This window comes from Octopus sinensis, linkage group LG7 (genome assembly GCF_006345805.1).
Source record: "Octopus sinensis linkage group LG7, ASM634580v1, whole genome shotgun sequence".
In the NCBI taxonomy this organism is placed as follows: domain Eukaryota; kingdom Metazoa; phylum Mollusca; class Cephalopoda; order Octopoda; family Octopodidae; genus Octopus; species Octopus sinensis.
This window is the reverse complement of record NC_043003.1, coordinates 78,818,052-78,833,051: the sequence shown is the minus strand read 5'-3', so window position 1 is coordinate 78,833,051 and position 15,000 is coordinate 78,818,052. Positions and strand designations below refer to the sequence as shown.

The 15,000-nt window shown below is 39.4% G+C and overlaps 1 long non-coding RNA gene across 1 annotated transcript in view; it reads right to left on the bottom strand.

Moving 5' to 3' along the window:
* Window positions 1-15,000, bottom strand: part of LOC118764112 — a 25,919-nt gene that overhangs the window by 8,643 nt on the left and 2,276 nt on the right. Inside the window, exons 2-3 of the long non-coding RNA XR_004999903.1 lie at window positions 11,436-11,441; window positions 5,741-5,746 (exon numbers count right to left, since the gene is read on the bottom strand). This is a non-coding gene — a long non-coding RNA (uncharacterized LOC118764112). The remainder of the gene's footprint in view (window positions 1-5,740; window positions 5,747-11,435; window positions 11,442-15,000) is intronic.

Here is a 15,000-nt window from a genome sequence, read left to right as displayed (position 1 = left end):
TATATACCAAACAAAAGTCGTAACTACCAAAACAAAATATGTGACGAAAGATAGCTTTAAAATAAAGTACTATGATATTCTTCGCGGCGGAGAAAAAAGACGTACGTAACGCAATTATCAATTATTGTATTTGGTACACAAAAGAACATGCAACTGATTTAAAACATCAATAGGAAGGTTCTTGAGAAATGCACGCATAAGAATGGAAATTAAAAATGCGATTTAAGTATAGCTGAGAAGAACTCCGTACTTAAAATACTTTCATAATTCCACTAATTATGAAAAATCAGATGCCAATATTTCATTGTAAATCTCACCCACTTTTCACATCAGATACTCTTACTTTCCAAGAATCCAAGCGAAATTTTCTTTTTGTTTTCATATTTCATTCCTCGTGCAAGTGCTGTACATGTATATCTGTCTGTCTGTCTGTCTGTTTTACAATCCATCTCTCTTTGTGCCCTTCTTTCTTTCTTTCTCTCTCTCTCTCTCTCTCTCTCTCTCTATATATAATATATATATATATGTATATATATGTGTATGTGTGGGTGTGTGTGTGTATGGATGGATATATATATATATATATATGGATGGATGCATGTACGTATGCATTATGCATGTACGTATGCATTATGCATGTATGTACGAATGTCTGTGTGTATTATGTATGTATCTGTGTACGTTATGCATCTCTCTCTCTTCAACCCCTCTCTCTCTCACACACTCCCTCTCTCTCTCACACACTCCCTCTCTCTCTCCCTGTATATATATATGTGTGTGTGTGTGTGTGTTTGTATATGCATGTATCAGAGAAAAAGGAGGTGAGAGGGAGAGATAGTTAAATAGATGAATAGATGCATAGTTACACAGACATACGCGCACACACACACACACATACACACACACACACACACACACACACACACACACACACACACACACACACCGACACACATGTGTATACATGTTAAATTCTGCGAGCATTATTTTATTAATTCGCATTACTGACCTCAATTCACCGCCACAGCATTCCTAACTCCATTCTTTTACTTTTAACCTTATTCTCATTTTATTGACCCCCCTCCCACCTATCATTATTTCCTTTTCTTTCACGTCTTTTCTTATTTAGTTATCATTCGTTGTTGCTTCGTATTATTATTATTGGTCCATTCATATGTTCGTCACATATACCCACAGCGGCTCATACCCACAATGAAAGCATATTGCATGTGATAAACTAATATATAGTGTGTGTATACGTCTGATACATATATACGTATGTATGGATGCGTATGTGAATGAATGTGTGTGTGTGTGTGTATATATATATATATATATATATATAGGAGTGGCTGTGTGGTAAGTAGCTTGCTAACCAACCACATGGTTCCGGGTTCAGTCCCACTGCGTGGCATCTTGGGCAAGTGTCTTCTGCTATAGCCCCGGGCCGACTAATGCCTTGTGAGTGGATTTGGTAGACGGAAACTGAAAGAAGCCTGTCGTATATATGTATATATATATATATATATTATATATATATAAGTGTGTGTGTGTATATGTTTGTGTGTCTGTGTTTGTCCCCCTAGCATTGCTTGACAACCGATGCTGGTGTGTTTACGTCCCCGTCACTTAGCGGTTCGGCAAAAAGAGACCGATAGAATAAGTACTGGGCTTACAAAAGAATAAGTCCCGGGGTCGAGTTGCTCGATTAAAGGCGGTGCTCCAGCTTGGCCGCAGTCAAATGACTGAAACAAGTAAAAGAGTAAAAAAAGAGTAAAGAGTATATAGTGTGTGTATACGTCTGATACATATATACGTATGTATGGATGCGTATGTGAATGAATGTGTGTGTGTGTATATATATATATATATATATATATATATATATACGCCCACGGCGTCAAGAGTGGCTATGCTAGATATCTGAAACGTACTGACATGATAAACGAAACTAGGTTTGATATAAATACACATACATACGTACATACATACGTACATACATACATACATACATACATACATACATACATACATACATATATATATGTGTGTGTGTGTGTGTGTGTCTGTGTCCCCGTAACTTAGCGGTTCGGCCAAAGAGACCGATAGAATAAGTACTAGGCTTACAAACAATAAGTCCTGGGGTCGATTTGCTCGACTAAGTGTGGTGCTCCAGCATGGCCGCAGTCAAATGACTGAAACAATAAAAGAGTAAAGAGTATATATATATATATTATATATATATATATTATATATATATATATATATATAATCAATAATAATATAGGGTAAAATTAATTAATTAATTAATAATTAATAATTCCACCAAGTAGTATTCGGCATGTTAAAAGGACCATTATCGTAAACTTAAACCATGTTTTTTTTTTATAATTATGAGTATAATTATAATTAGGGTTCATCAAAAAAAAAAAATTTGCTTCACCACATAACGAAATTTAGAAATAGCAGCCAAAGAAACTAACTATTTCTCTACCGTAAGAAATTCTCCCAGATAACATATACTCAGAAACAATTCACGTAGTCAAAGAGGAAAAACAACGAAATTCACTCGGTATTTGATTAACTGTGGACGCATTTCGGAGTTAGATAGATATGAAAAATGCAAAAATTGCATTTCCATTCCAGTCATTCTCGCTCTTCGAGCACTGAAAAAATTGAACATATCTATCCGATTCAAGTATCAGACAAACTATATCCAATGACCAGTACCAACGAATTCAAAACATACAAATGAGGTCTCGTATTCCCCCTCACCCACGTGTGTTGTCGAGTAAAAAATTCTACAGAAAAATTTTAGTTTATATACTCCGACGACGACTTAGCTGACCGAAACTTCGAAGGTGTTATCAATAACATTCTTGTTTAAAAGTTACATTCACATAGACAGACAGACAGACAGACAGACAAATAGACAGATACGTACATATATATATTCATACATCCATACACATGCGCGCTCATAAATGTTGAGAACTGGAAACATCCTAGCGCTTTGCAAATGACTACTGGTTGCAGCTTCGCAAAGTTGTATTCAATTATCATTGGACACCGGTGACATCCGTGGAATTTATGAGTGAATAAAAGGGCCATTAATCTAATCTTAAGTAAGGCAACACTACTGAAAATTGCCACAGACAAGACCTTCAACGATAAAGTCATGCAAATGGAAAGACAGGTAGGGCATTACTCTAAACTCTACTCCACAGAAAATACTGTTTTGAACAGTAGGCTAACCTCCGTGGAGTGTCTGCCAGGGATGAAGGAACTAGATACTTTGGCGATCGTTAATGAACTGAGTAAAGCTATTGGTTGTCTTCCAACGGACAAGGTACCGGAATCTGATGGCATTGCACAAGAGGCCATCAAGTGTGCAAAGTGCATTCTTATGTGTCATCTATGCAAACTGGCGTATCATTACTGGAAAGAATAAACAGAATCACAGAATATGAGAGACAGTAACATTGTTACTCTGTACATGACCAAATGTACAAGTGAATGTAATAACCACAGAACATCCTTACTGAACATTGTTTGAGAAGCTTTTCGCTTGCTTGACCCTAAACAGCCTGCAGAAAATATCTGAAAGTGTATACCCCGAGTCTTAGTGTTGCTCAGATCAGAGCGCTCCATAAATCATGTGATCTTCTTATTACTCCAGTTACAAAAAAATGCAGAGAGCCTTCGATCTTGTGAAGAGACAGCCGTTCAAAATTCTTGTCAAGATTGGGTGTCCTTCGCTGGTACTCAGAATTGTTCAGTCAATTCACATAGACGTGAAAGGCGTAATTCCTTTATATAGCTCTTCCTCGCAACCTTTCAATATTTACATTGGAGTTCTTGCTCTTGCAATTTTACGTTTTATGCCCGGCACTCAGTGCTAGCCTTTTTGTTTCATTATCAATGACTACAAAAACCAAACAGACCAATATAAAGGAACTTCTAATCAGTCTCCCCAACTCCTATATTTCGGCATTTTATTCTACTGTCTTTAACTGTAAAGGTGATTCTGAAAAGAAAACGTGAAAATATGACATGATGTGATCGTTTAAGATCTGTTCCAAAGAAATGAGTTCGATAAATGGAAACTGTAATTTATGTAGATAAAATCCAAAAGAGACGCATCTGGGTAAAACAATCTTTAAAACCTCTATAAAAGTGATTTCAAAATTACATCGACGTCGGTTTGCTTGTGTGTCTCAGAAGTTCGCTTCGCAGTTACATACTTACAATTTCAATCCTTCAGTACGAATTCTTGAGGAAACTTCGAGTTGAAGAAAACCTTGCGAGTAAAATTTGACAGAAAGAAATACTGTGGAAGTATGTCGGTGGGACAAATCTTAATCTTGAATGCTAGACAGAATCCGTGACCGAGATTAACAGCATCTTTTTCGCCCTTGGGTACCTTAGTTTTCTCCACACTATCGAGCCAGATTTCAGGTCGATAGATATCGTCTACCCTTCGTCTCCACAAAGTGGGAAGCACTGAAAAACTTCATGGGTTATACCCCTTTCGAGCAAATCTTCTAGATTTCCATTATGATCGATGTTATTACGATGATGATGTTTCCGTATACAAATACCGACTTCCTGGGTCCCGTTTAGAACATGTTGCTACTCGGCATATCTAAAGTTCACAGTAAAGAGCTCAAGAACCAAAAGATTCAGAAGTAGCGTGTGATTGCATAGGGAGAAAGAGTTTCACTAAATAGACAGTCATATAATGTGGCGTTTCAGCCTCTGCATTCCAGACCTTAACTGCTTGCGCTTAGAAGAGTTGTCAGATAGTGGTAGCCAACAAGGTCGAACGCTGTCGGTTGTTCTAACTTAACCGTGGTCCACCTCCCAAAAAAGCCAACCTTGCACCCAAACTTCTTTATGAGGTATCGCATGAGCCGGACATTATTCTGGATAACTATTCTCTGAATTACACAAGTTTATACAGGTCTGGCAACACTGCCTAAAATAAACACCACCCTCTTCGTCCAAACCATTACCCCTTTATTCAGCCGACATTCGCTTTGTTTGTGTCACTCTTCAACAGACTGATAATTCCATGACTTACACAATTAGGAATGCTCTCAGATTGCAGCCTGTTGCAGTAGACCTCCAGGCACAACAAAGAACAAATCTGGCATATACGAATAGAAGGCGAAGAACAGATTATCCAATTAAACGCTCTCTCTCTTTCTCCAACTGCTTCTCTTAACTACAACTCTTTTCCTTTTTTTTTAAAGATTCTTTGAGTAAATGTGTCTACCCTGGGGTGATAATAATATTAAATTTAGGTGTAATATTTTTATACTACACTAGCAGTATCGCCCGGCGTTGCTCGGGTTTGTAAGGGAAATAACTATATAAGCATTTTTAGAGAGTTATAGCCAAAAAATAGCCAAAAAATGCATTCAAAATGGAAAAAAAAATGATGGTAATTTTTTTTTAAATCGTTGACTCATCGCAGACATTTTTAGAGAGTTACTTCCCTTATATAATAGCGAAAAAATGCATTAAAATGGAAAAAATGATGGTAATTTTTTTTTAAATCGTAGACTCATTGTAGACGCGCGCTAATACCCAGAAGGGCTTGATATGAATCACGACTATAAGATACCCGGTTTTGGTTAAACTGCACCGCAAAATGTGGGAGTAGTTAGGAATCTAAATCGTAGGAGACAGACACACAACTTCACTTTTATATATAAAGATTATCGTCCATCACTACTCTCAACTCTTAAGCTGTGTACCCGCCGTGTAAAAGTAATGTTTCACCAGCAGAAAAGGTGACGAATGTGGCGAGTAATAGCTGGATCACTGTCTGACAAATTCTGCTTTAGAACAGGATAATGGCACAACTAGCTTGAACTAAGGTGGAAAGAGACAGAGAGAATGGCACGACAAGGTGCAATAGTGGGGAAGATGTAGACGGATACAAGGTAAGGGAGTGATAATAGGGAAGTGAGAGGGCGAAAGAAGGAGAAGTAAGAGGTAGAAGAAAGTGGATAGATAGAAGGAGTAATACGAAGTGAGAGGAGGGAGAAAGAGGGAGAGGTAGACAAACAGATATTAGAAGAAAGAGAAAATAGTGTGGGAGGGAGTAAGGATTAGTGAAAGGAAGACAGAAATGAGTGAGATTGAGGGGACAGAGGGTTTAGACAAACAGATATAGGTAATAACTGAAAGTAGTGGAGGGAAAGGAAGAAAAAAGAACTGAAAGAGGAAGAGAGACAGCTACATGCGCTAGAGAGAGAGAGAGAAGAGCGAATAGATACAGTGAGTAATAAAGAATAGTGTGAGAGATCGAGTGAGAGAGAGATAGTGATAGAGCGAGCGAACGAGAGAGAGAGAGATCGAGTGAGAGAGAGATAGTGATAGAGCGATAGTGATAGAGCGAGCGAACGAGAGAGAGAGAGAGTGAGAGGAAGGCAGAATGTGAAAGCAAGACACACAAAAGGAAGGAGCAAGAGTGATAGTCAGTCATACAGGGAAAAACCAAAAATGAAAGAAGAGGGTCACAGTTGAGGAGTTTCATCGCCTCTTATGTATGAGGCTGTTGTTACATCGTGTAGCAGATGACAGGTTTGAAGGCAGTCATTTCTCTTATCTTATCTGATACATCCTACACATTTACAAAACCATTCAAATATAGACAGACAACTAAATTCCCATACATCAATATGACAGCCATTTCAGTACTTCAAGTATTCAAGTATCACTGACGTCATTTGTACAGTTTATCGATTTGATATTGGTTCCAATCCCTATCACAAAATGTCCTGCCGCTATTTGCTCAATTCCTTTAAAATAGCAACCGTAAAATTAGCAAACATTCCCCACCCATATATGTTCTTTTATTCTTTGACTTGTTTCCAGTCATTTGACTGCCGTCATGCTGGAGCACCACCTTGTATCTTCTTTTTTTTTTTTTGTCGAAAGAATCGACCTCAGTACTTGTCTTTTTAAGCCTGGTATTTATTCTATCGTTCTGTTTTGTCGAACTGCTACGTTATGGAGATGTAAACCCACCAAGAGAGGTTGTCAAGCGGTGGTGGTGGGGATGGGGGAGAAACACAAACACAATATGTATGTTTGTGTGGCTTTGTGTTTGTGTTTGACCCCCCCTATTCACCCCTTGACAATGGATCTTGGTTATATATATATATATATATTTGATGTAAATTAGTGTACGTTTTTATACACAAAAGATGTGGAAAAGATAGGCCTTTCCAACATGTCAGGTGCGGAAAGAGCAACCCTTTCCAGCATGTAAGGTGTCTTAAGGTCACCTCCTTTGTGTATAAAAACGTACACTAATTTATGTGAAAAATATCTTGTCTATTGACTTTATTACGTATGCTGGCCACCGGTAGAATATTTCTCTAAATTTTCGACCCTTATTATTTCCGTATATATATATATATATATATATCGCTAAAATCTACAAGCTTATTTCCTTCTCTCTCTGTTTATTTTTTCTTATTCATTTCTGTTGAAGAGCATGGACTCGAAACGTAAAAAACTATTTCATTTTCCCGAGCGTCAAACTTATATACTTGCTTGTTGTTCATAGAACTGTCTTCGTCTTTTGTTTTTCTAAAAATTTCAGTTATATACATATATATATATATATATATATATATATATAAACGGCAGTTTGTCTGTGCGTTTTCTGTGTGTCTGTTTTCTCGTACCCTCACTCTGACGACGGCTTTCAACCGATTCTGATGAAACTTGACACACACATAGCCCAATGTCATAATTCAAAACTAACGCAGCGAAAATTTTGAAAAGTTCCCCCAGTTCTGAAAAAAATCGATAAATTCGACATGGGGGTCGAGAATCAGAAACCCAAACCACAGACCGTCTAGGGGGACGCAACTCCACCTTTTTTAACTCTCAAAAAAAATTTACCATCATTTTTTTGCTATTTTTTGGCTATAACTCTCTAAAAATGCTTTATAGTTATTTCCCTTACAAACCTGAGCAACGCTGGGCGATACTGCTAGTATATATATATACATAAAACTTACTTGGAAGAAGAAGAAAACGACGCGTGCGTTCAATCATATAATAACAATTTAGTAAATAAAACATGTGCATACATACATACATATGCTGGCAGAAACGTTAGCACGCCGGGCGAAATGCGTAGCCGTATTTCGTCTGCCGTTCCGTTATGAGTTCAAATTCCGCCGAGGTCGACTTTGCCTTTCATCCTTTCGGGGTCGATAAATTAAGTACGAGTTACGCACCGGGGTCGATGTAATCGACTTAATCCGTTTGTCTGTCCTTGTTTGTCCCCTCTGTGTTTAGCTCCTTGTGGGTAGTAAAGAAATTATATATGTACATACCTACATCTATATGTATATATACATGCATATATGAGTACAGGACACCACAAATAAGCGCAGAACACAACGAGAAACGGAAACATAAAACCAAACAAGGAAACGGACTTTTTTTAACAACGAAAAAACAGTCTTGTTTGGTTTTCTGTTTTCGTTTCTCGTTGTGTTCTACGTTTATTTGTGGTGTCCTGTACATGTATATATACATATAGATGTACGTATGTACACATATGTATGTATGTATCTATGTAAGTATGATTATGTTTTATTTATCAAATTGTTATCACATATATATATATCCCTTCTCGGGATCTTTCCTTCTCCTTTGTTTCCGACGAAGAGCTCGGCTCGAAACGTTAAACCCTCCTTCTTCCCTTCTTTCCTGAGCGTCCAATAATACTTTATTTGTTCCACGTCCTCGCGTTGCTGTGTTTTTTGTGTGTTTTCTTGTTTGGATTAACTATATATATATATATATATATGTATATATATATATATATACATATTTCGCTTAATCATAACGATACTAATAACCTGATGTTAGAACTCAATATACATATACGTCACAAACAAGCATCAGCCGAGTACAGGGCGTAATAAGGAATTAAATAAATGACAAGAGAGCAAGAAATGATGTAATGAACTGTTGTGTGTATATATGTGTACATATACGTATATCTCTGTGTGCCTTGGTGTTAGTGTTTGCCCCTTCCTTCCCGTCTGATAACCTATTTCTTTACTACCCACAAAGGGCTAAACATAGAGTGGACAAACAAGGACAGACAAACGAATTAAATCGATTATATCGACCCCAGTGCGTAACTGGTACTTATTTAATCGACCCCGAAAGGATGAAAGGCAAAGTCGACCTCGGCGAAATTTGAACTCAGAACGTAGCGGCGGACGAAATACCACTAAGCATTTCGCCCGACGTGCTAACGTCTCTGCCAGCTCGCCGCCTTTAACCGTTGATAACCGTTGTTAAATTCGTTACTTAGCGGTTCAGCAAAAGACACGAATAAATAAGTACCAAACTTTAAAACGTAAGAGAGCACTGGTATCGATCTGTTCGATTTAAACCCTTGAATACCGTGCCCCAGCATGGCCGCAATTTAATAACTGAAACAAGTAAAAGTTAAAAGATAAAAAGATATGTTGAAAATAGATCGAGAAAGGAGTATTGATTCCAAGAATACTGGGGTCATTATCACAGTTCTGCAACTAAAAAGTTGACTTTTACTGCGCGAAATTGACTAATTTTTACATACTGATTTCAAAAATTACAAAAACAAATTGTCCCATCATGTAGTTCCATCACAAAATCGATTACATCCTAAAGCCTCAAACTTTTCCAACATTTTTCCCCATTATATGTTTGTAGTTTGAATCTTTGTGATTACACAAGAAGTATTTTTTACAAAGAATGGACAAAATGTACAAAGAAGTCTTTTCAGTTTGGGGTTCCCATGATATGGAGAGAGCCTAAAAATCATAGTGATGACTGCAACTTTTGCTCATGTAAGGTGCTGGGAAAACAATTTGAAGGGTGTGAAAACATTGTTTATATAAATCTTCCCTCTTATTGCGAACTTTGCCAATGGACCAGATGTTCCAGTGACTTCACCAACAGGAAACTTATCGAGACATATACTTGAGGTCGGAGTCAAAAGGCATAAATAGCAATGACGATGATAAACTTCGATAGCAGAGGAGGTGAAGAACGCCAACTATTCAACCAGTGTAAATTAAATGATGTAGTAAAGGAGTCAGCAGAGCTTTTAGGTTCTAGACTTAAATTCGAGAATCTTTTAGTTCATCGTGTATCATTCTAATGGTATCATAACAGCGGAAAAGAATTTGTTCCTTATTTTGCTCAAAAAAATTGGTTTATTGTACAAATACAACGGGACTAAGGGGTAAGTTTGGCATAAGTCACAGTCCTGGTGAATGCAGGCTATTGACTCTTCAAAGGAACGCCTTAGAACTGTTTCCAGCGATCATGAAAATAAAGGGGTAAAGACCCCCTTCGGTCATGAATGACCATGGGATTGCACCTAGAAAGTTACCCTCCTAGACACAAGTCCGGGCACGGTTGTTTATGGAAGACCAGCAGTCGCCCATGCATACCAGCCTCCCCTCTCCACGCCACCAGTGTTATCCAAGAGAAAGACAAAGGTCGATACAGCTTGGCACCAGTGACGTCGCAACTCATTTCTACAGCTGAGTGAACTGGAGCAACGTGAAATAAAGTGCCGTGTTCAAGAACACAACACGCAGCCCGGTCCGGGATTCGAGCTCACATGTGAAAATTTCGTGTCATTCTTACACGAGATTAAATTCAAAGATCACACCTGGATGATTTGCGACAACTTGAAAATAACCCTTATGCTGCTTGGATAACATTTATAGGTTATACAAAGTTTCCTTGTTTTTCTTGTGTGAATGGAATAGTAGAGCCAAGAATCTCCATTGGTCTAAAACAGAATGGCCAAGTAGGACACGCTTACACCAGGAATAAAGAGTATCCTTCCAGAAACTGATTGATCCGCAGAAGACTTTTTTGTCTCCTCTGCTTATAAAAATTGACCTCATGAAGCAATTCATAAAAGTTTGGCCACAGGATGCAGAAGGCTTCAAGTATTTGCGTAGCAGGTTTCCTGCTCTATCAGACGTCAAGGTTGAAGAAAGTTTACTTGTAGGACTAAATATAAGGAAGCCCTCCAAGGATAAAAGTTTTAAAAATTCACTAAGTGATTTTGAGAAAGATGCTTGGATTAGTTTTAGAGATGTGATAAAAAAACTTCTTGAGTAATCACAAGGATTCAAACTACAAACTCATAAAGGGAAGAATGTTGGAAAAGTTTGAGGCTTTAGGATGTAAAATTAGCATTAAAGTTAATTTCTTACTTGCCTATTTGGATTTATTTTCGGAAAATGTGAGTACGGAGCAGGGGGAAAGGTTTCATCAAGACATAAAGGATATGGAAAGAAGATTTTAAGAAAGATGAGATATCTGGAAGCACTCCGTCGGTTACGACGATGAGTGTTCCGGTTGATCCGAATCAACGGAACAGCCTGCTCGTGAAATTAACGTGTAAGTGGCTGAGCACTCCACAGACACGTGTACCCTTAACGTAGTTCTCGGGGATATTCAGCGTGACACAGAGAGTGACAAGGCCGGCCCATTGAAATACAGGTACAACAGAAACAGGAAGTAAGAGTGAGAGAAAGTTGTGGTGAAAGAGTACAGCAGAGATCACCACCATCCCCTGCCGGAGCCTCGTGGAGCTTTAGGTGTTTTCGCTCAATAAACACTCACAACGCCCGGTCTGGGAATCGAAACTGCGATTCTATGACCGCGAGTCCGCTGCCCTAACCACTGGGCCATTGCGCCTCCACAGATGAGATATCAATATAACTGACTACTGTTGGATGCTGTATTGCGAATGTCGATCAAATGCTCACGAGTGAAAGAGTTCCAGGCGTAGTTTCCAAATGATAAAGGAAAAATTTGGAGGTGCTGGACCAAAAAAAGAATGAATGGTACCCTTGTAAAAATCTATTTTCTCATCTATTAATTGCATTTGCGCCAATTTATTTTACTGAATAGTGTATCAAATTCATCTTTACTAGTTACAATTTGTCCTACAGTATATGGATTTACATACAAATTATGGAATATTTTATCATTAAAATGCGGGAAACCTTAGATAATGTGAAAGAGCTTTTCTGATATCTCAAATGAACTCCACAAAAAACATATAAAGTAACGTACAATTATCAAAACAATTTTCAAAAAAGTATCAGTTTGCAGACTTGTGTTAACTTGAGTTAAATGTGTTCTACTTACGGGGCACATTAGAAAAAGGATAGCAACCACCCATTCATTTACCTTTATCAACGAGGGTCACATGTACAGTCACAGAAACACACACCTACATATTGGTGTGATTGGAATTTTGTTACTGTACCACCTTTCCAGTTTTTGCTTACGACACCAACGACGACGACGACGACGACGACGACGACGACGGCGACGGCGACGACTGTTTTCTTCACCAAATGGGAAAATAGCCTAGATTTTTATTTTAAAGAATAATATTTAACTTAACTTCTGTTTGCATTTTATGAGTGGTCATGTCGGTAAATTGCTTGATGTAATGTTCCAGGTTTGTTCCGATATAACTAAGCATTATGGGTTTGACTTGAATACCTCTTTTGTACATTTGTATACCGTTACAATGTGGGAATGTTTACAGAGAATGAAATACGTTGATAGCAATATCGATAAATATGTATTATGTACATATGTCTGTGTGTGTATGTGTGCTGTGTGTTTGAAGGAGCAAAGAGAGAGACAGACAAACAGACAAACAGACAGAGAGTATGTGTGTGTGCGTGTGTATATTTCTGAGTGTGTGTGTGCGTGTGTATATTTCTGAGTGTGTGTGTGCGTCTGTGTGTGTGTGTATGTGGGGGATGTTAGGGAATAGTGTATAAAGGAAACGAGCTAAGAGACGAGAAAAATGATAAAGCCAGATTGGTGGAAAGATAGATAGATAGATAGATAGATAGATAGATAGATAGATAGCTGGATGGATGGATGGATGGATGGATGGATGGATGGATGGATAGATAGAGAGAGGGGGAGAGAGAGAGGAAGAGAGAGAGGGAGAGAGAGAGAGGCAGAGAGAGAGGCAGAGAGAGGCAGAGAGAGGCAGAGAGAGGCAGACAGATAGACAGGCAGAAAGATACACAGATAGACTGGCAGACAGACAGATAGACAGACAGATGGATAGATAGATATTATTTTACTCTTTTACTTGTTTCAGTCATTTGGTGCACAAACTTAAGTCGAACGAATCGATCCCAGTACTTATTCTTTGTAAGCCTAGTACTTATTTTATCGGTCTCTTTGCAGAACCTCTAGGCTACAGGGACATAAACACGCCAACATCGGTTGGCAAACGATGGCGGAGTGACAAACACAGACACACAAACACATACATACACATACATACACACACAACACACACACACACACACACACACACACACACACACACACACACACACACATACACACACACATACGACAAGCTTCTTTCAGTTTCTGTCTGCCAAATCCACTCACAAGGCTTCGGTCGGCCCGAGGCTATAGTACAAGACACTTGCTCATGATGTCATGCATTGGGACTGAGCCTAGAGCCATGTGGTTAGTAAGCAAGCTACTCCTGCCCCTATGATCACACAGCCAATCCTTATATATACACACATATATATATATATATATATATATGTGTGTGTGTGTGTGTGTGTACACGAAATTTACAGAAAAACAAAAGACGAAGACAGGTCTATGAACAACAAGCTGGTGTATTAGCTTGGCACTCGGAAAAGTGAAAATGTCTTTTACGTTTCGAGCCTACGTTCACTAACACAAAGGAATACGAGGATATAAACAGAGAGAGAATGAAAGAAACTTGTGGATATAGCGGTCAAGCATGGCAACTGGTTGGAAAAAAAGGCTTGACATTAAAGGTAGAAAGAAGGGCAGATAATAAAGTATTGGTGATCCCAAAACGAAGCTGCGCGTGCGTGTCTGCATGTGAGAATGTGTGTGTGTGTGTGTAGATAGGAGCTAGTGACCCCTGATGTGTGTGGATGCGTGCGTGTGTACGTTTGTGCACCTGTAAAGTGTGCGTGTGTGGATGATGGTGTGTGGTGTGGGTGCTGGGAAGTCGTCAGTGCTAGTCGGGTGGTCTTGTTGGGGTGGGATGGGATGTGGGGATGGGGATGCGGGGGTAGAAGTGTGGAATTTAGGGGGAATGTGGGTGTGGGGTTGGGATGTGAGTGTGGGTGGATGTATGGAGTTGAGGTGTGGGTGGGTGAAGGTGTGGAGTTGGTTGAGGTGTGGGTGGGTGGAGGTGCGGAGTGGGTGTGGGTGTAGGGTGGGTGGAGGTGTGGACTAGGGGTGTGGGGCGGGATGGAAGTGTGAGGTTAGGGGTGGAGGTGTGGGGTTAGGGGTGGAGGTGAAGTGAACAAGTTCAGCCACACGAAGAAATGTGGAGGTGTGAAGTTGGGGGTTATGTCGAGGGTCTAGGAAGTGTTTGAGGGCAAGAAGTCCTTCGTTGTGTAGGATCACCGTATATAGACTCTTGATATCAAGAGTGAAGAGAAGTTTAGAGGGGCCAGGAGGGAAGGAGAAAGATTTGAAGAGACGGAGGGTATGGTTAGTGTCGTGGATGTGGGAGGGGAGGGAAGCCACTGGGGGGGGGCAAGAACACGGTCGAGGTATTTTGAGATCAATTCTGTGGGGCAGTTACAGGCAGAGACGATGGAGCGGCCAAGGTTGTTTTGCCTGTGGATTTGGGGAAGGAAGTTATTTGTGGGGGTGTAGTGCGGACAATAAGGTTGGAGGCAGTGGGAGGGAGACGGGAAGAAGAGATAAGGTCATGGATAGTCTGTTGGTAGTTGGACGTAGGGTTGGAGAACAGAGAGCAATAGAGGAGGTGTCTTGAACTTGGCGCAGAGCTTCAGTTTTGTAGAGGCCTGTGCGCTACACCACTACGGCTCCACCGTTGGCAGCCGGTTTTATAATGATGTCTATGCAGCGTCGGAGTTAGAGTTTAACCGG